A 15,581-nucleotide genomic window follows, 5' to 3' on the forward strand; every position below is an offset into this window, starting at 1 on the left:
CCATCTCATTCCAGTTAGACATGGTTCTAAGAGCCTGTGTACGTTCATTCGACACACATACATACACACACACACACGCACTCACTCAATGGATCCCCACCTCCCCATCTCATTCCAGTTAGACATGGTTCTAAGAGCCAGTGTACGTTCATTCGACACACATGCACACACAAACACACACGCATGCACTCACTCAATGGATCCCCATCTCCCCATCTCATTCCAGTTAGACATGGTTCTAAGAGCCAGTGTACATTCATTCGACACACATACACACACACACGCGCACTCACTCAATGGATCGCCATCTCCCCATCTCGTTCCAGTTAGACATGGTTCCAAGAGCCAGTGTACACTTATTCGACACACATACACACACACACTCACTCAATGGATCCCCATCTCATTCCAGTTAGACATGGTTCTAAGAGCCAGTGTACGTTCATTCGACACACATACACACACAAATACACACGTATGCAGTTACTCAATGGATACCCATCTCCCCATCTCATTACATTTAGACATGGTTCTAAGAGCCAGTGGATGTTCATTCGACACACATACATTCACTCACTGAATGGATCCCCATCTCATTCCAGTTAGACATGGTTCTATGATCCAGTGTACGTTCATTCGACACACATACACACACAAACACGCGCACTCACTCAATGGATCCCCATCTCCCCATCTCATTCCAGTTAGATATGGTTCTAAGAGCCAGTGTACGTTCATTCGACACACATACATACACACACACACACACACACACACACACACACACGCACACGCACTCACTCAATGGATCCCCATCTCCCCATCTCATTCCGGTTAGACATGGTTCTAAGAGCCAGTGTATGTTCATTCGACACACATACACACACACACACACATGCACGCACGCACTCACTCAATGGATCCCCATCTCATTCCAGTTAGACATGGTTCTAAGAGCCAGTGTACGTTCATTCGACACACACACACAAGCACTCACTCAATGGATCCCCATCTGATTCCAGTTCGACATGGTTCTAAGAGCCAGTGTACGTTCATTCGACACACATAAACACACACGCACTCACTCAATGGATCCCCATCTCCCCATCTCATTCTAGTTAGTCATGGTTCTAAGAGCCAGTGTACGTTCATTCGACACACATACACACACACACACACACACGCACTCACTCAATGGATCCCCATCTCTCCATCTCATTCCAGTTAGACGTGGTTCTAAGAGCCAGTGTACATTCATTCGACACACATACACATACGCTCTCACTCAATGGATACCCATCTCATTCCAGTTAGACATGGTTCTAAGAGCCAGTGTACGTTCATTCGACACGCATACATACACACACACACACGCACTCACTCAATTGATACCCATCTCTCAATCTCATTCCAGTTAGACATGGTTGTAAGAGCCAGTGTACGTTCATTCGACACGCATACACACACACGCAAGCACTCACTCAATGTATCCCCATCTCCCCATCTCATTCCAGTTAGACATGGTTCTAAGAGCCAGTGTACGTTCATTCGACACACATACACACACGCACGCACTCACTAAATAGATCCCCATCTCATTCCAGTTAGACATGGTTCTAAGAGCCAGTGTACGTTCATTCGACACACATGCACACACAAACACACACGCATGCACTCACTCAATGGATACCCATCTCCCCATCTCATTCCAGTTAGACATGGTTCTAAGAGCCAGTGTACGTTCATTCGACACACATACACACAAGCACGCACGCACTCAATGGATCCCCATCGCCCCATCTCATTCCAGTTAGACATGGTTCTAAGAGCCAGTGTACGTTCATTCGACACACATACACACACACACGCACGCACTCAATGTATCCCCATCTCCCCATCTCATTCCAGTTAGACATGGTTCTAAGAGCCAGTGTACCTTCATTCGACACACACATACGCACTCACTCAATGGATCCCCATCTCATTCCAGTTAGACATGGTTCTAAGAGCCAGTGTACGTTCATTCGACACACATACAAACACACACACGCACTCACTCAATGGATCCCCATCTCCCCATCTCATTACAGTTAGACATGGTTCTAAGAGCCAGTGAATCTTCATTCAACACACACACACACACACACACACACACACACACACACACACACACGGACTCTCTCACTCAATGGATCCCCATCTCCCCATCTCATTCCAGTTAGACATGGTTCTAAGACCCAGTGTACGTTCATTCGACACACATACACAAACACAAGCATGGTCTCACTCAATGGATCCCCATCTCCATATCTCATTCCAGTTAGACATGGTTCTAAGAGCCAGTGTATGTTCATTCGACACACATACACACACACACACACACACACACACGGACTCACTCACTCAATGGATCCCCATCTCATTCCATTTAGACATGGTTCTAAGAGACAGTGGACGTTCATTCGACACACATACACACACACGTATGCACTCACTCAATGGATTCCCATCTCCCCATCTCATTCCAGTTAAACATGGTTCTAAGAGCCAGTGTACGTTCATTCAACACACATATACATACACACACGCAGGAACTCACTCAATGGATCCCCATCTCCCCATCTCGTTCCAGTTAGACATGGTGCTAAGAGCCAGTGTACGTTCATTCAACACACATACACACACACGCACACACTCACTCAATGGATCCCCATCTCATTCCAGTTAGACATGGTTCTAAGAGCCAGTGTACGTTCATTCGACACACATACACACACACACACACGCACTCACTCAAAGGATCCCCATATCCCCTATCTCCCCATCTTATTCCAGTTAGACATGGTTCTAAGAGCCAGTGTACGTTCATTCGACACGCATACACACACACACACACACACACTCAATGGATCCCCATCTCCCCATCTCATTCCAGTTAGACATGGTTCTAAGAGCCAGTGTACGTTCATTCGACACACATACACACACACACATGCACGCACTCAATGGATCCCCATCTCCCCATCTCATTCGTTAGACATGGTTCTAAGAGCCAGTGTACCTTCATTCGACACACATACACACACACACACGCGCACTCACTCAATGGATCGCCATCTCCCCATCTCGTTCCAGTTAGACATGGTTCCAAGAGCCAGTGTACACTTATTCGACACACATACACACACACACACACACTCACTCAATGGATCCCCATCTCATTCCAGTTAGACATGGTTCTAAGAGCCAGTGTACGTTCATTCGACACACATACACACACAAATACACACGTATGCAGTTACTCAATGGATACCCATCTCCCCATCTCATTCCATTTAGACATGGTTCTAAGAGCCAGTGGATGTTCATTCGACACACATACATTCACACACTGAATGGATCCCCATCTCATTCCAGTTAGACATGGTTCTATGATCCAGTGTACGTTCATTCGACACACATACACACACAAACACGCGCACTCACTCAATGGATCCCCATCTCCCCATCTCATTCCGGTTAGACATGGTTCTAAGAGGCAGTGTATGTTCATTCGACACACATACACACACACACATGCACGCACGCACTCACTCAATGGATCCCCATCTCATTCCAGTTAGACATGGTTCTAAGAGCCAGTGTACGTTCATTCGACACACACACACACACAAGCACTCACTCAATGGATCCCCATCTGATTCCAGTTCGACATGGTTCTAAGAGCCAGTGTACGTTCATTCGACACACATAAACACACACACGCACTCACTCAATGGATCCCCATCTCTCCATCTCATTCCAGTTAGACATGGTTCTAAGAGCCAGTGTACGTTCATTCGACATGCATACATACACACACGCACGCACTCACTCAATGGATCCCCATCTTCCCATCTCATTCCAGTTAGACATGGTTGTAAGAGCCAGTGTACGTTCATTCGACACGCATACACACACACGCAAGCACTCACTCAATGGATCCCCATCTCCCCATCTCATTCCAGTTAGACATGGTTCTAAGAGCCAGTGTACGTTCATTCGACACACATACACACACGCACACACTCACTCAATAGATCCCCATCTCATTCCAGTTAGACATGGTTCTAAGAGCCAGTGTACGTTCATTCGACACACATGCACACACAAACACACACGCATGCACTCACTCAATGGATACCCATCTCCCCATCTCATTCCAGTTAGACATGGTTCTAAGAGCCAGTGTACGTTCATTCGACACACATACACACACAAGCACGCACGCACTCCATGGATCCCCATCGCCCCATCTCATTCCAGTTAGACATGGTTCTAAGACCCAGTGTACGTTCATTCGACACACATACACAAACACAAGCATGGTCTCACTCAATGGATCCCCATCTCCCCATCTCATTCGTTAGACATGGTTCTAAGAGCCAGTGTACCTTCATTCGACACACATACAAACACACACACACGCACGCAATCACTCAATGGATCCCCATCTCATTCCAGTTAGACATGGTTCTAAGAGCCAGTGTACGTTCATTCAACATACACACACACGCACTCTCACTCAATGGATTCCCATCTCCCTATCTCATTCCAGTTAGACATGGTTCTATGAGCCAGTGTACGTTCATTCAACACTCATACACACACACACACACGCACTCACTCAATGGATACCCATCTCCCCATCTCATTCCAGTTAGACATGGTTCTAAGAGCCAGTGTATGTTCATTCGACACACATACACACACACACACACACACACACACACGGACTCACTCACTCAATGGATCCCCATCTCATTCCATTTAGACATGGTTCTAAGAGACAGTGTACGTTCATTCGACACACACACACACACACACACGCACTCACTTAAAGGATCCCCATCTCCCCATCTCATTCCAGTTAGACATGGTTCTAAGAGCCAGTGTACGTTCATTCGACACACATACACACACACACGCACGCACTCAATGGATCCCCATCTCATTCCAGTTACACATGGTTCTAAGAGCCAGTGTACATTCATTCGACACACATACACACACACACACACACACACACACGCACTCACTCAAAGGATCCCCATATCCCCTATCTCCCCATCTTATTCCAGTTAGACATGGTTCTAAGAGCCAGTGTACGTTCATTAGACAAACATACACACACATACACGAACTCACTGAATGGATCCCCATCTCATTCCAGTTAGACATGGTTCTAAGAGCCAGTGTACGTTCATTTGACACACATACACACACAAACACGCGCACTCACTCAATGGATCGCCATCTCCCCTTCTCATTCCAGTTAGACATGGTTCTAACAGCAAGTGGATGTTCATTCGACACACATACACACACACACACACTCACTCAATGGATCCCCATCTCATTCCAGTTAGACATGGTTCTAAGAGCCAGTGTACGTTCATTCGACACACATACACACACAAATACACACGTATGCAGTTACTCAATGGATACCCATCTCCCCATCTCATTACATTTAGACATGGTTCTAAGAGCCAGTGGATGTTCATTCGACACACATACATTCACTCACTGAATGGATCCCCATCTCATTCCAGTTAGACATGGTTCTATGATCCAGTGTACGTTCATTCGACACACATACACACACAAACACGCGCACTCACTCAATGGATCCCCATCTCCCCATCTCATTCCAGTTAGATATGGTTCTAAGAGCCAGTGTACGTTCATTCGACACACATACATACACACACACACACACACACACACACACACACACGCACACGCACTCACTCAATGGATCCCCATCTCCCCATCTCATTCCGGTTAGACATGGTTCTAAGAGCCAGTGTATGTTCATTCGACACACATACACACACACACACACATGCACGCACGCACTCACTCAATGGATCCCCATCTCATTCCAGTTAGACATGGTTCTAAGAGCCAGTGTACGTTCATTCGACACACACACACAAGCACTCACTCAATGGATCCCCATCTGATTCCAGTTCGACATGGTTCTAAGAGCCAGTGTACGTTCATTCGACACACATAAACACACACGCACTCACTCAATGGATCCCCATCTCCCCATCTCATTCTAGTTAGTCATGGTTCTAAGAGCCAGTGTACGTTCATTCGACACACATACACACACACACACACACACGCACTCACTCAATGGATCCCCATCTCTCCATCTCATTCCAGTTAGACGTGGTTCTAAGAGCCAGTGTACATTCATTCGACACACATACACATACGCTCTCACTCAATGGATACCCATCTCATTCCAGTTAGACATGGTTCTAAGAGCCAGTGTACGTTCATTCGACACGCATACATACACACACACACACGCACTCACTCAATTGATACCCATCTCTCAATCTCATTCCAGTTAGACATGGTTGTAAGAGCCAGTGTACGTTCATTCGACACGCATACACACACACGCAAGCACTCACTCAATGGATCCCCATCTCCCCATCTCATTCCAGTTAGACATGGTTCTAAGAGCCAGTGTACGTTCATTCGACACACATACACACACGCACGCACTCACTAAATAGAGCCCCATCTCATTCCAGTTAGACATGGTTCTAAGAGCCAGTGTACGTTCATTCGACACACATGCACACACAAACACACACGCATGCACTCACTCAATGGATACCCATCTCCCCATCTCATTCCAGTTAGACATGGTTCTAAGAGCCAGTGTACGTTCATTCGACACACATACACACAAGCACGCACGCACTCAATGGATCCCCATCGCCCCATCTCATTCCAGTTAGACATGGTTCTAAGAGCCAGTGTACGTTCATTCGACACACATACACACACACACGCACGCACTCAATGTATCCCCATCTCCCCATCTCATTCCAGTTAGACATGGTTCTAAGAGCCAGTGTACCTTCATTCGACACACACATACGCACTCACTCAATGGATCCCCATCTCATTCCAGTTAGACATGGTTCTAAGAGCCAGTGTACGTTCATTCGACACACATACAAACACACACACGCACTCACTCAATGGATCCCCATCTCCCCATCTCATTACAGTTAGACATGGTTCTAAGAGCCAGTGAATCTTCATTCAACACACACACACACACACACACACACACACACACACACACACACACACGGACTCTCTCACTCAATGGATCCCCATCTCCCCATCTCATTCCAGTTAGACATGGTTCTAAGACCCAGTGTACGTTCATTCGACACACATACACAAACACAAGCATGGTCTCACTCAATGGATCCCCATCTCCATATCTCATTCCAGTTAGACATGGTTCTAAGAGCCAGTGTATGTTCATTCGACACACATACACACACACACACACACACACACACACGGACTCACTCACTCAATGGATCCCCATCTCATTCCATTTAGACATGGTTCTAAGAGACAGTGGACGTTCATTCGACACACATACACACACACGTATGCACTCACTCAATGGATTCCCATCTCCCCATCTCATTCCAGTTAAACATGGTTCTAAGAGCCAGTGTACGTTCATTCAACACACATATACATACACACACGCAGGAACTCACTCAATGGATCCCCATCTCCCCATCTCGTTCCAGTTAGACATGGTGCTAAGAGCCAGTGTACGTTCATTCAACACACATACACACACACGCACACACTCACTCAATGGATCCCCATCTCATTCCAGTTAGACATGGTTCTAAGAGCCAGTGTACGTTCATTCGACACACATACACACACACACACACGCACTCACTCAAAGGATCCCCATATCCCCTATCTCCCCATCTTATTCCAGTTAGACATGGTTCTAAGAGCCAGTGTACGTTCATTCGACACGCATACACACACACACACACACACACTCAATGGATCCCCATCTCCCCATCTCATTCCAGTTAGACATGGTTCTAAGAGCCAGTGTACGTTCATTCGACACACATACACACACACACATGCACGCACTCAATGGATCCCCATCTCCCCATCTCATTCGTTAGACATGGTTCTAAGAGCCAGTGTACCTTCATTCGACACACATACACACACACACACGCGCACTCACTCAATGGATCGCCATCTCCCCATCTCGTTCCAGTTAGACATGGTTCCAAGAGCCAGTGTACACTTATTCGACACACATACACACACACACACACACTCACTCAATGGATCCCCATCTCATTCCAGTTAGACATGGTTCTAAGAGCCAGTGTACGTTCATTCGACACACATACACACACAAATACACACGTATGCAGTTACTCAATGGATACCCATCTCCCCATCTCATTCCATTTAGACATGGTTCTAAGAGCCAGTGGATGTTCATTCGACACACATACATTCACACACTGAATGGATCCCCATCTCATTCCAGTTAGACATGGTTCTATGATCCAGTGTACGTTCATTCGACACACATACACACACAAACACGCGCACTCACTCAATGGATCCCCATCTCCCCATCTCATTCCGGTTAGACATGGTTCTAAGAGGCAGTGTATGTTCATTCGACACACATACACACACACACATGCACGCACGCACTCACTCAATGGATCCCCATCTCATTCCAGTTAGACATGGTTCTAAGAGCCAGTGTACGTTCATTCGACACACACACACACACAAGCACTCACTCAATGGATCCCCATCTGATTCCAGTTCGACATGGTTCTAAGAGCCAGTGTACGTTCATTCGACACACATAAACACACACACGCACTCACTCAATGGATCCCCATCTCTCCATCTCATTCCAGTTAGACATGGTTCTAAGAGCCAGTGTACGTTCATTCGACATGCATACATACACACACGCACGCACTCACTCAATGGATCCCCATCTTCCCATCTCATTCCAGTTAGACATGGTTGTAAGAGCCAGTGTACGTTCATTCGACACGCATACACACACACGCAAGCACTCACTCAATGGATCCCCATCTCCCCATCTCATTCCAGTTAGACATGGTTCTAAGAGCCAGTGTACGTTCATTCGACACACATACACACACGCACACACTCACTCAATAGATCCCCATCTCATTCCAGTTAGACATGGTTCTAAGAGCCAGTGTACGTTCATTCGACACACATGCACACACAAACACACACGCATGCACTCACTCAATGGATACCCATCTCCCCATCTCATTCCAGTTAGACATGGTTCTAAGAGCCAGTGTACGTTCATTCGACACACATACACACACAAGCACGCACGCACTCCATGGATCCCCATCGCCCCATCTCATTCCAGTTAGACATGGTTCTAAGACCCAGTGTACGTTCATTCGACACACATACACAAACACAAGCATGGTCTCACTCAATGGATCCCCATCTCCCCATCTCATTCGTTAGACATGGTTCTAAGAGCCAGTGTACCTTCATTCGACACACATACAAACACACACACACGCACGCAATCACTCAATGGATCCCCATCTCATTCCAGTTAGACATGGTTCTAAGAGCCAGTGTACGTTCATTCAACATACACACACACGCACTCTCACTCAATGGATTCCCATCTCCCTATCTCATTCCAGTTAGACATGGTTCTATGAGCCAGTGTACGTTCATTCAACACTCATACACACACACACACACGCACTCACTCAATGGATACCCATCTCCCCATCTCATTCCAGTTAGACATGGTTCTAAGAGCCAGTGTATGTTCATTCGACACACATACACACACACACACACACACACACACACGGACTCACTCACTCAATGGATCCCCATCTCATTCCATTTAGACATGGTTCTAAGAGACAGTGTACGTTCATTCGACACACACACACACACACACACGCACTCACTTAAAGGATCCCCATCTCCCCATCTCATTCCAGTTAGACATGGTTCTAAGAGCCAGTGTACGTTCATTCGACACACATACACACACACACGCACGCACTCAATGGATCCCCATCTCATTCCAGTTACACATGGTTCTAAGAGCCAGTGTACATTCATTCGACACACATACACACACACACACACACACACACACGCACTCACTCAAAGGATCCCCATATCCCCTATCTCCCCATCTTATTCCAGTTAGACATGGTTCTAAGAGCCAGTGTACGTTCATTAGACAAACATACACACACATACACGAACTCACTGAATGGATCCCCATCTCATTCCAGTTAGACATGGTTCTAAGAGCCAGTGTACGTTCATTTGACACACATACACACACAAACACGCGCACTCACTCAATGGATCGCCATCTCCCCTTCTCATTCCAGTTAGACATGGTTCTAACAGCAAGTGGATGTTCATTCGACACACATACACACACACACACACTCACTCAATGGATCCCCATCTCATTCCAGTTAGACATGGTTCTAAGAGCCAGTGTACGTTCATTCGACACACATACACACACACACACACGCACTCTCTCAATGGATCCCCATGTCCCCTATCTCCCCATCTTATTCCAGTTAGACATGGTTCTAAGAGTCAGTGTACATTCATTCGACACACATACATACACACACAGCCATGCACGCAATCACTCAATTGATCCCCATCTCCCCATTTCATTCCAGTTAGACATGGTTCTAAGAGCCAGTGTACGTTCATTCGACACACATACACACACACACGTGCACTCACTCAATGGATCCCCATTTCCCCTATCTCCCCATCTTATTCCAGTTAGACATGGTTCTAAGAGTCAGTGTACATTCATTCGACACACATACACACACACACACACACACACAAACACAAACACACACGCATGCACTCACTCAATGGATCCCCATGTCCCCTATCTCCCCATCTCATTCCAGTTAGATATGGTTCTAAGAGCCAATGTACGTTCATTCGACACACATACACACACAGGCACGCACGCACTCAGTCACTCAATGGATCCCCATCTCCCCATCTCATTCCAGTTAGCCATGGTTCTAAGAGCCAGTGTACGTTCATTCGACCCACATACACACACAGGCACTCACTCAATGGATCCCCATCTCCCCATCTCATTCCAGTTAGACATGGTTCTAAGAGCCAGTGTACGTTCATTCGACCCACATACACACACAGGCACTCACTCAATAGATCCCCATCTCCCCATCTCATTCCAGTTAGCCATGGTTCTAAGAGCCAGTGTACGTTCATTCGACCCACATACACACACAGGCACTCACTCAATGGATCCCCATCTCCCCATCTCATTCCAGTTAGACATGGTTCTAAGAGCCAGTGTACGTTCATTCGACACACATACACACACACCCGCGCACTCACCAAATGGATCCCCATCTCCCCATCTCATTCCCGTTAGATATGGTTCTAAGAGCCAGTGTACGTTCATTCGACAAACATACACACACACACGCACGCACTCAATGGATCCCCATCTCCCCATCTCATTCCAGTTAGACATGGTTCTAAGAGCCAGTGAACCTTCATTCGACAAACATACACAAACACACATGCACGCACTCACTCATTGGATCCCCATCTCATTCCAGTTAGACATGGTTCTAAGAGCCAGTGTACGTTTATTCGACACACACACACACACACACACACACTCAATGGATCCCCATCTCATTCCAGTTAGATATGGATCTAAGAGCCAGTGTACGTTCATTCGACACACACACACACACACACACACTCAATGGATCCCCATCTCATTCCAGTTAGATATGGTTCTAAGAGCCAGTGTACGTTCATTCGACACACACACACATACACATACACACACACGTACTCACTCAATGGATCCCCATCTCATTCCAGTTAGACATGGTTCTAAGAGCCAGTGTACGTTCGTTCGACACACACATGCACGCACGCATGCACTCACTCAATGGATCCCCATCGCCCCATCTCATTCCAGTTAGACATGGTTCTAAGAGCCAGTGTACATTCATTCAACACACATACACACACACGCACGCACTCACTCAATAGATCCCCATCTCCTCATCTCATTCCAGTTAGACATAGTTCTAAGAGCCAAAGTACATTCATTCTACAAACATACACAAACACACACGCACGCACTCACTCATTGGATCCCCATCGCCCCATCTCATTCCAGTTAGACATGGTTCTAAGAGCCAGTGTACATTCATTCAACACACATACACACACATGCACGCACTCACTCAATAGATCCCCATCTCCCCATCTCATTCCAGTTAGACATGGTTCTAAGAGCCAGTGTACGTTCATTCGACACAAATACACACACACACACACCCACACACGCACTCACTCAATGGATCCCCATCTCATTCCAGTTAGACATGGTTCTAAGAGCCAGTGTACGTTCATTCGACACACACACACACACACACACCCATACACACACACACACACACATACTCACTCAATGGATCCCCATCTCATTCCAGTTAGACATGGTTCTAAGAGCCAGTGTACGTTCATTCGACACACATACACACAAACACACACACACGCACTCACTCAATGGATCCCCATCTCCCCATCTGTTTCCAGTTAGACATGGTTCTAAGAGCCAGTGTACATTCATTCAACACACATACACACACATGCACGCACTCACTCAATAGATCCCCATCTCCCCATCTCATTCCAGTTAGACATGGTTCTAAGAGCCAATGTACGTTCATTCGACACTCATACACACACACACACACACGCACTCACTCAATGGATCCCCATCTCCACATCTCCCCATCTCATTCCAGTTAGACATGGTTGTAAGAGCCAGTGTACGTTCATTCGACACACAAACACACACACACGGATTCACTCAATGGATCCCCATTTCATTCCAGTTAGATATGGTTCTAAGAGCCAGTGTACGTTCATTCGACACACACACACACACACACACACACGCATGCACTCAATGGATCCCCATCTCCCCATCTCATTCCAGTTAGACATGATTCTAATGAGCCAGTGCACGTTCAATCGACACACATAAACACAAACACACGCACTCACTCAATGGATCCCCATCCCATTCCAGTTAGACATGGTTCTAAGAGCCAGTGTACGTTCATTCGACACACATACACACACACATGCACGGATTCACTCAATGGATCCCCATCTCCCCATCTCATTCCAGTTAGACATGGTTCTAAGACCCAGTGTACGTTCATTCGACACACCTACACATACACACAAACACGCACACACACTCACTCACTCAATGGATCCCCATCTCCCCATCTCATTCCAGTTAGACGTGGTTCTAAGAGCCAGTGTACGTTAATTTGACACACATACACACACTCACTCAATGGATCCCCATCTCATTCCAGTAAGACATGGTTCTCAGAGCCAGTGCACGTTCATTCGACACACAAACACACACACACACACATGCACTCAATGGATCCCCATCTCATTCCAGTTAGATATGGTTCTAAGAGCCAGTGTACGTTCATTCGACACACATACACACACACACACTCACTCAATGGATCCCCATCTCCCCATCTCATTCCAGTTAGCATGCTTCTAAGAGCCAATGTACGTTCATTCGACACACATACACACACACACGCACGCACTCACTCAATGGATCCCCATCTCCCCATCTCATTCCAGTTAGACATGGTTCTAAGAGCCAGTGTACGTTCAATCGACACACATACACACACACATGCACGGATTCACTCAATGGATCCCCATCTCCCCATCTCATTCCAGTTAGACATGGTTCTAAGAGCCAGTGTACATTCATTCAACACACATACACACACATGCACGCACTCACTCAATAGATCCCCATCTCCCCATCTCATTCCAGTTAGACATGGTTCTAAGAGCCAGTGTACGTTCATTCGACACACATACACACACACACACGCACGCACTCAATGGTTCCCCATCGCCCCATCTCATTCCAGTTAGACATGGTTCTAAGAGCCAGTGTACGTTCATTTGACACACATAAACAAACACACAAGCACGCACTCACTCAATGGATCCCCATCGCCCCATCTCATTCCAGTTAGACATGGTTCTAAGAGCCAATGTACGTTCATTCGACACATACACACAAACACACGCACGGATTCACTCAATGGATCCCCATCTCATTCCAGTTAGACATGGTTCTAAGAGCCAGTGTACGTTCATTCGACACACATACACATACACACAAACACGCACACGCACTCACTCAATGGATCCCCATCTCCCCATCTCATTCCAGTTAGACATGGTTCTAGGAGCCATTGTACGTTCATTCAACAGAAATACACACACACACGCTCGAACATACACACACGCATTCACTCAATGGATCCCCATCTCCCCATCTCATGCCAATTAGACATGGTTCTAAGAGCCAGTGTACGTTCATTTGACACACATACACACACACAGACACACACGTACTCACTCAATGGATCCCCATCTCATTCCAGTTAGACATGGTTCTAATGAGCCAGTGCACGTTCATTTGACACACATACAAACACACAAACACACGCACTCACTCAATGGAGCCCCTTCTCCCCATCTCATTCCAGTTAGACATGGTTCTAAGAGCCAATGTACGTTCATTCGACACACATACACACACACATGCACGGATTCACTCAATGGATCCCCATCTCCCCATCTCATTCCAGTTAGACATGGTTCTAAGAGCCAGTGTATGTTCATTCGACACACATAAACACACACGTATTCACTCAATGGATCCCCATCTTCCCATCTCATTCCAGTTAGACATGGTTCTAAGAGCCAGTGTACGTTCATTCGACACACAAACAAACACACACACACACTCACTCAATGGATCCCCATTTCATTCCAGTTAGATATGGTTCTAAGAGCCAGTGTACGTTCATTCGACACACACACACACCCAATCACACGCACACACATGCACTCAATGGATCCCCATCGCCCCATCTCATTCCAGTTAGACATGGTTCTAATGAGCCAGTGTACGTTCATTCGACACACATACACACATGCACACGCTCACTCAATGGATCCCCATCTCATTCCAGTTAGACATGGTTCTAAGATCCAGTGTACATTCAATAGACACACATACACACACACACATACGCACTCACTCAATGGATCCCCATCTCCCCATCTCATTCCAGTTAGACATGGTTCTAAGAGCCAGTGTACGTTCATTTGACACACCTACAGATACACACAAACACGCACACACACTCACTCACTCAATGGATCCCCATCTCCCCATCTCATTCCAGTAAGATATGGTTCTAAGAGCCAGTGTACGTTCATTCGACACACATACACACATGCACACACTCACTCAATGGATCCCCATCTCATTCCAGTTAGACGTCGTTCTAAGAGCCAGTGTACGTTCATTTGACACACATACACACACTCACTCAATGGATCCCCATCTCATTCCAGTAAGACATGGTTCTCAGAGCCAGTGCACGTTCATTCGACACACATACACACACCCACCCACAGGCGCACTAACTCAATGGATCCCCACCTCATTCCAGTAAGACATGGTTCTCAGAGCCAGTGTACGTTCGTTC

Source organism: Pleurodeles waltl, chromosome 4_1, assembly GCF_031143425.1.
Source record: "Pleurodeles waltl isolate 20211129_DDA chromosome 4_1, aPleWal1.hap1.20221129, whole genome shotgun sequence".
NCBI classification, from domain to species: domain Eukaryota; kingdom Metazoa; phylum Chordata; class Amphibia; order Caudata; family Salamandridae; genus Pleurodeles; species Pleurodeles waltl.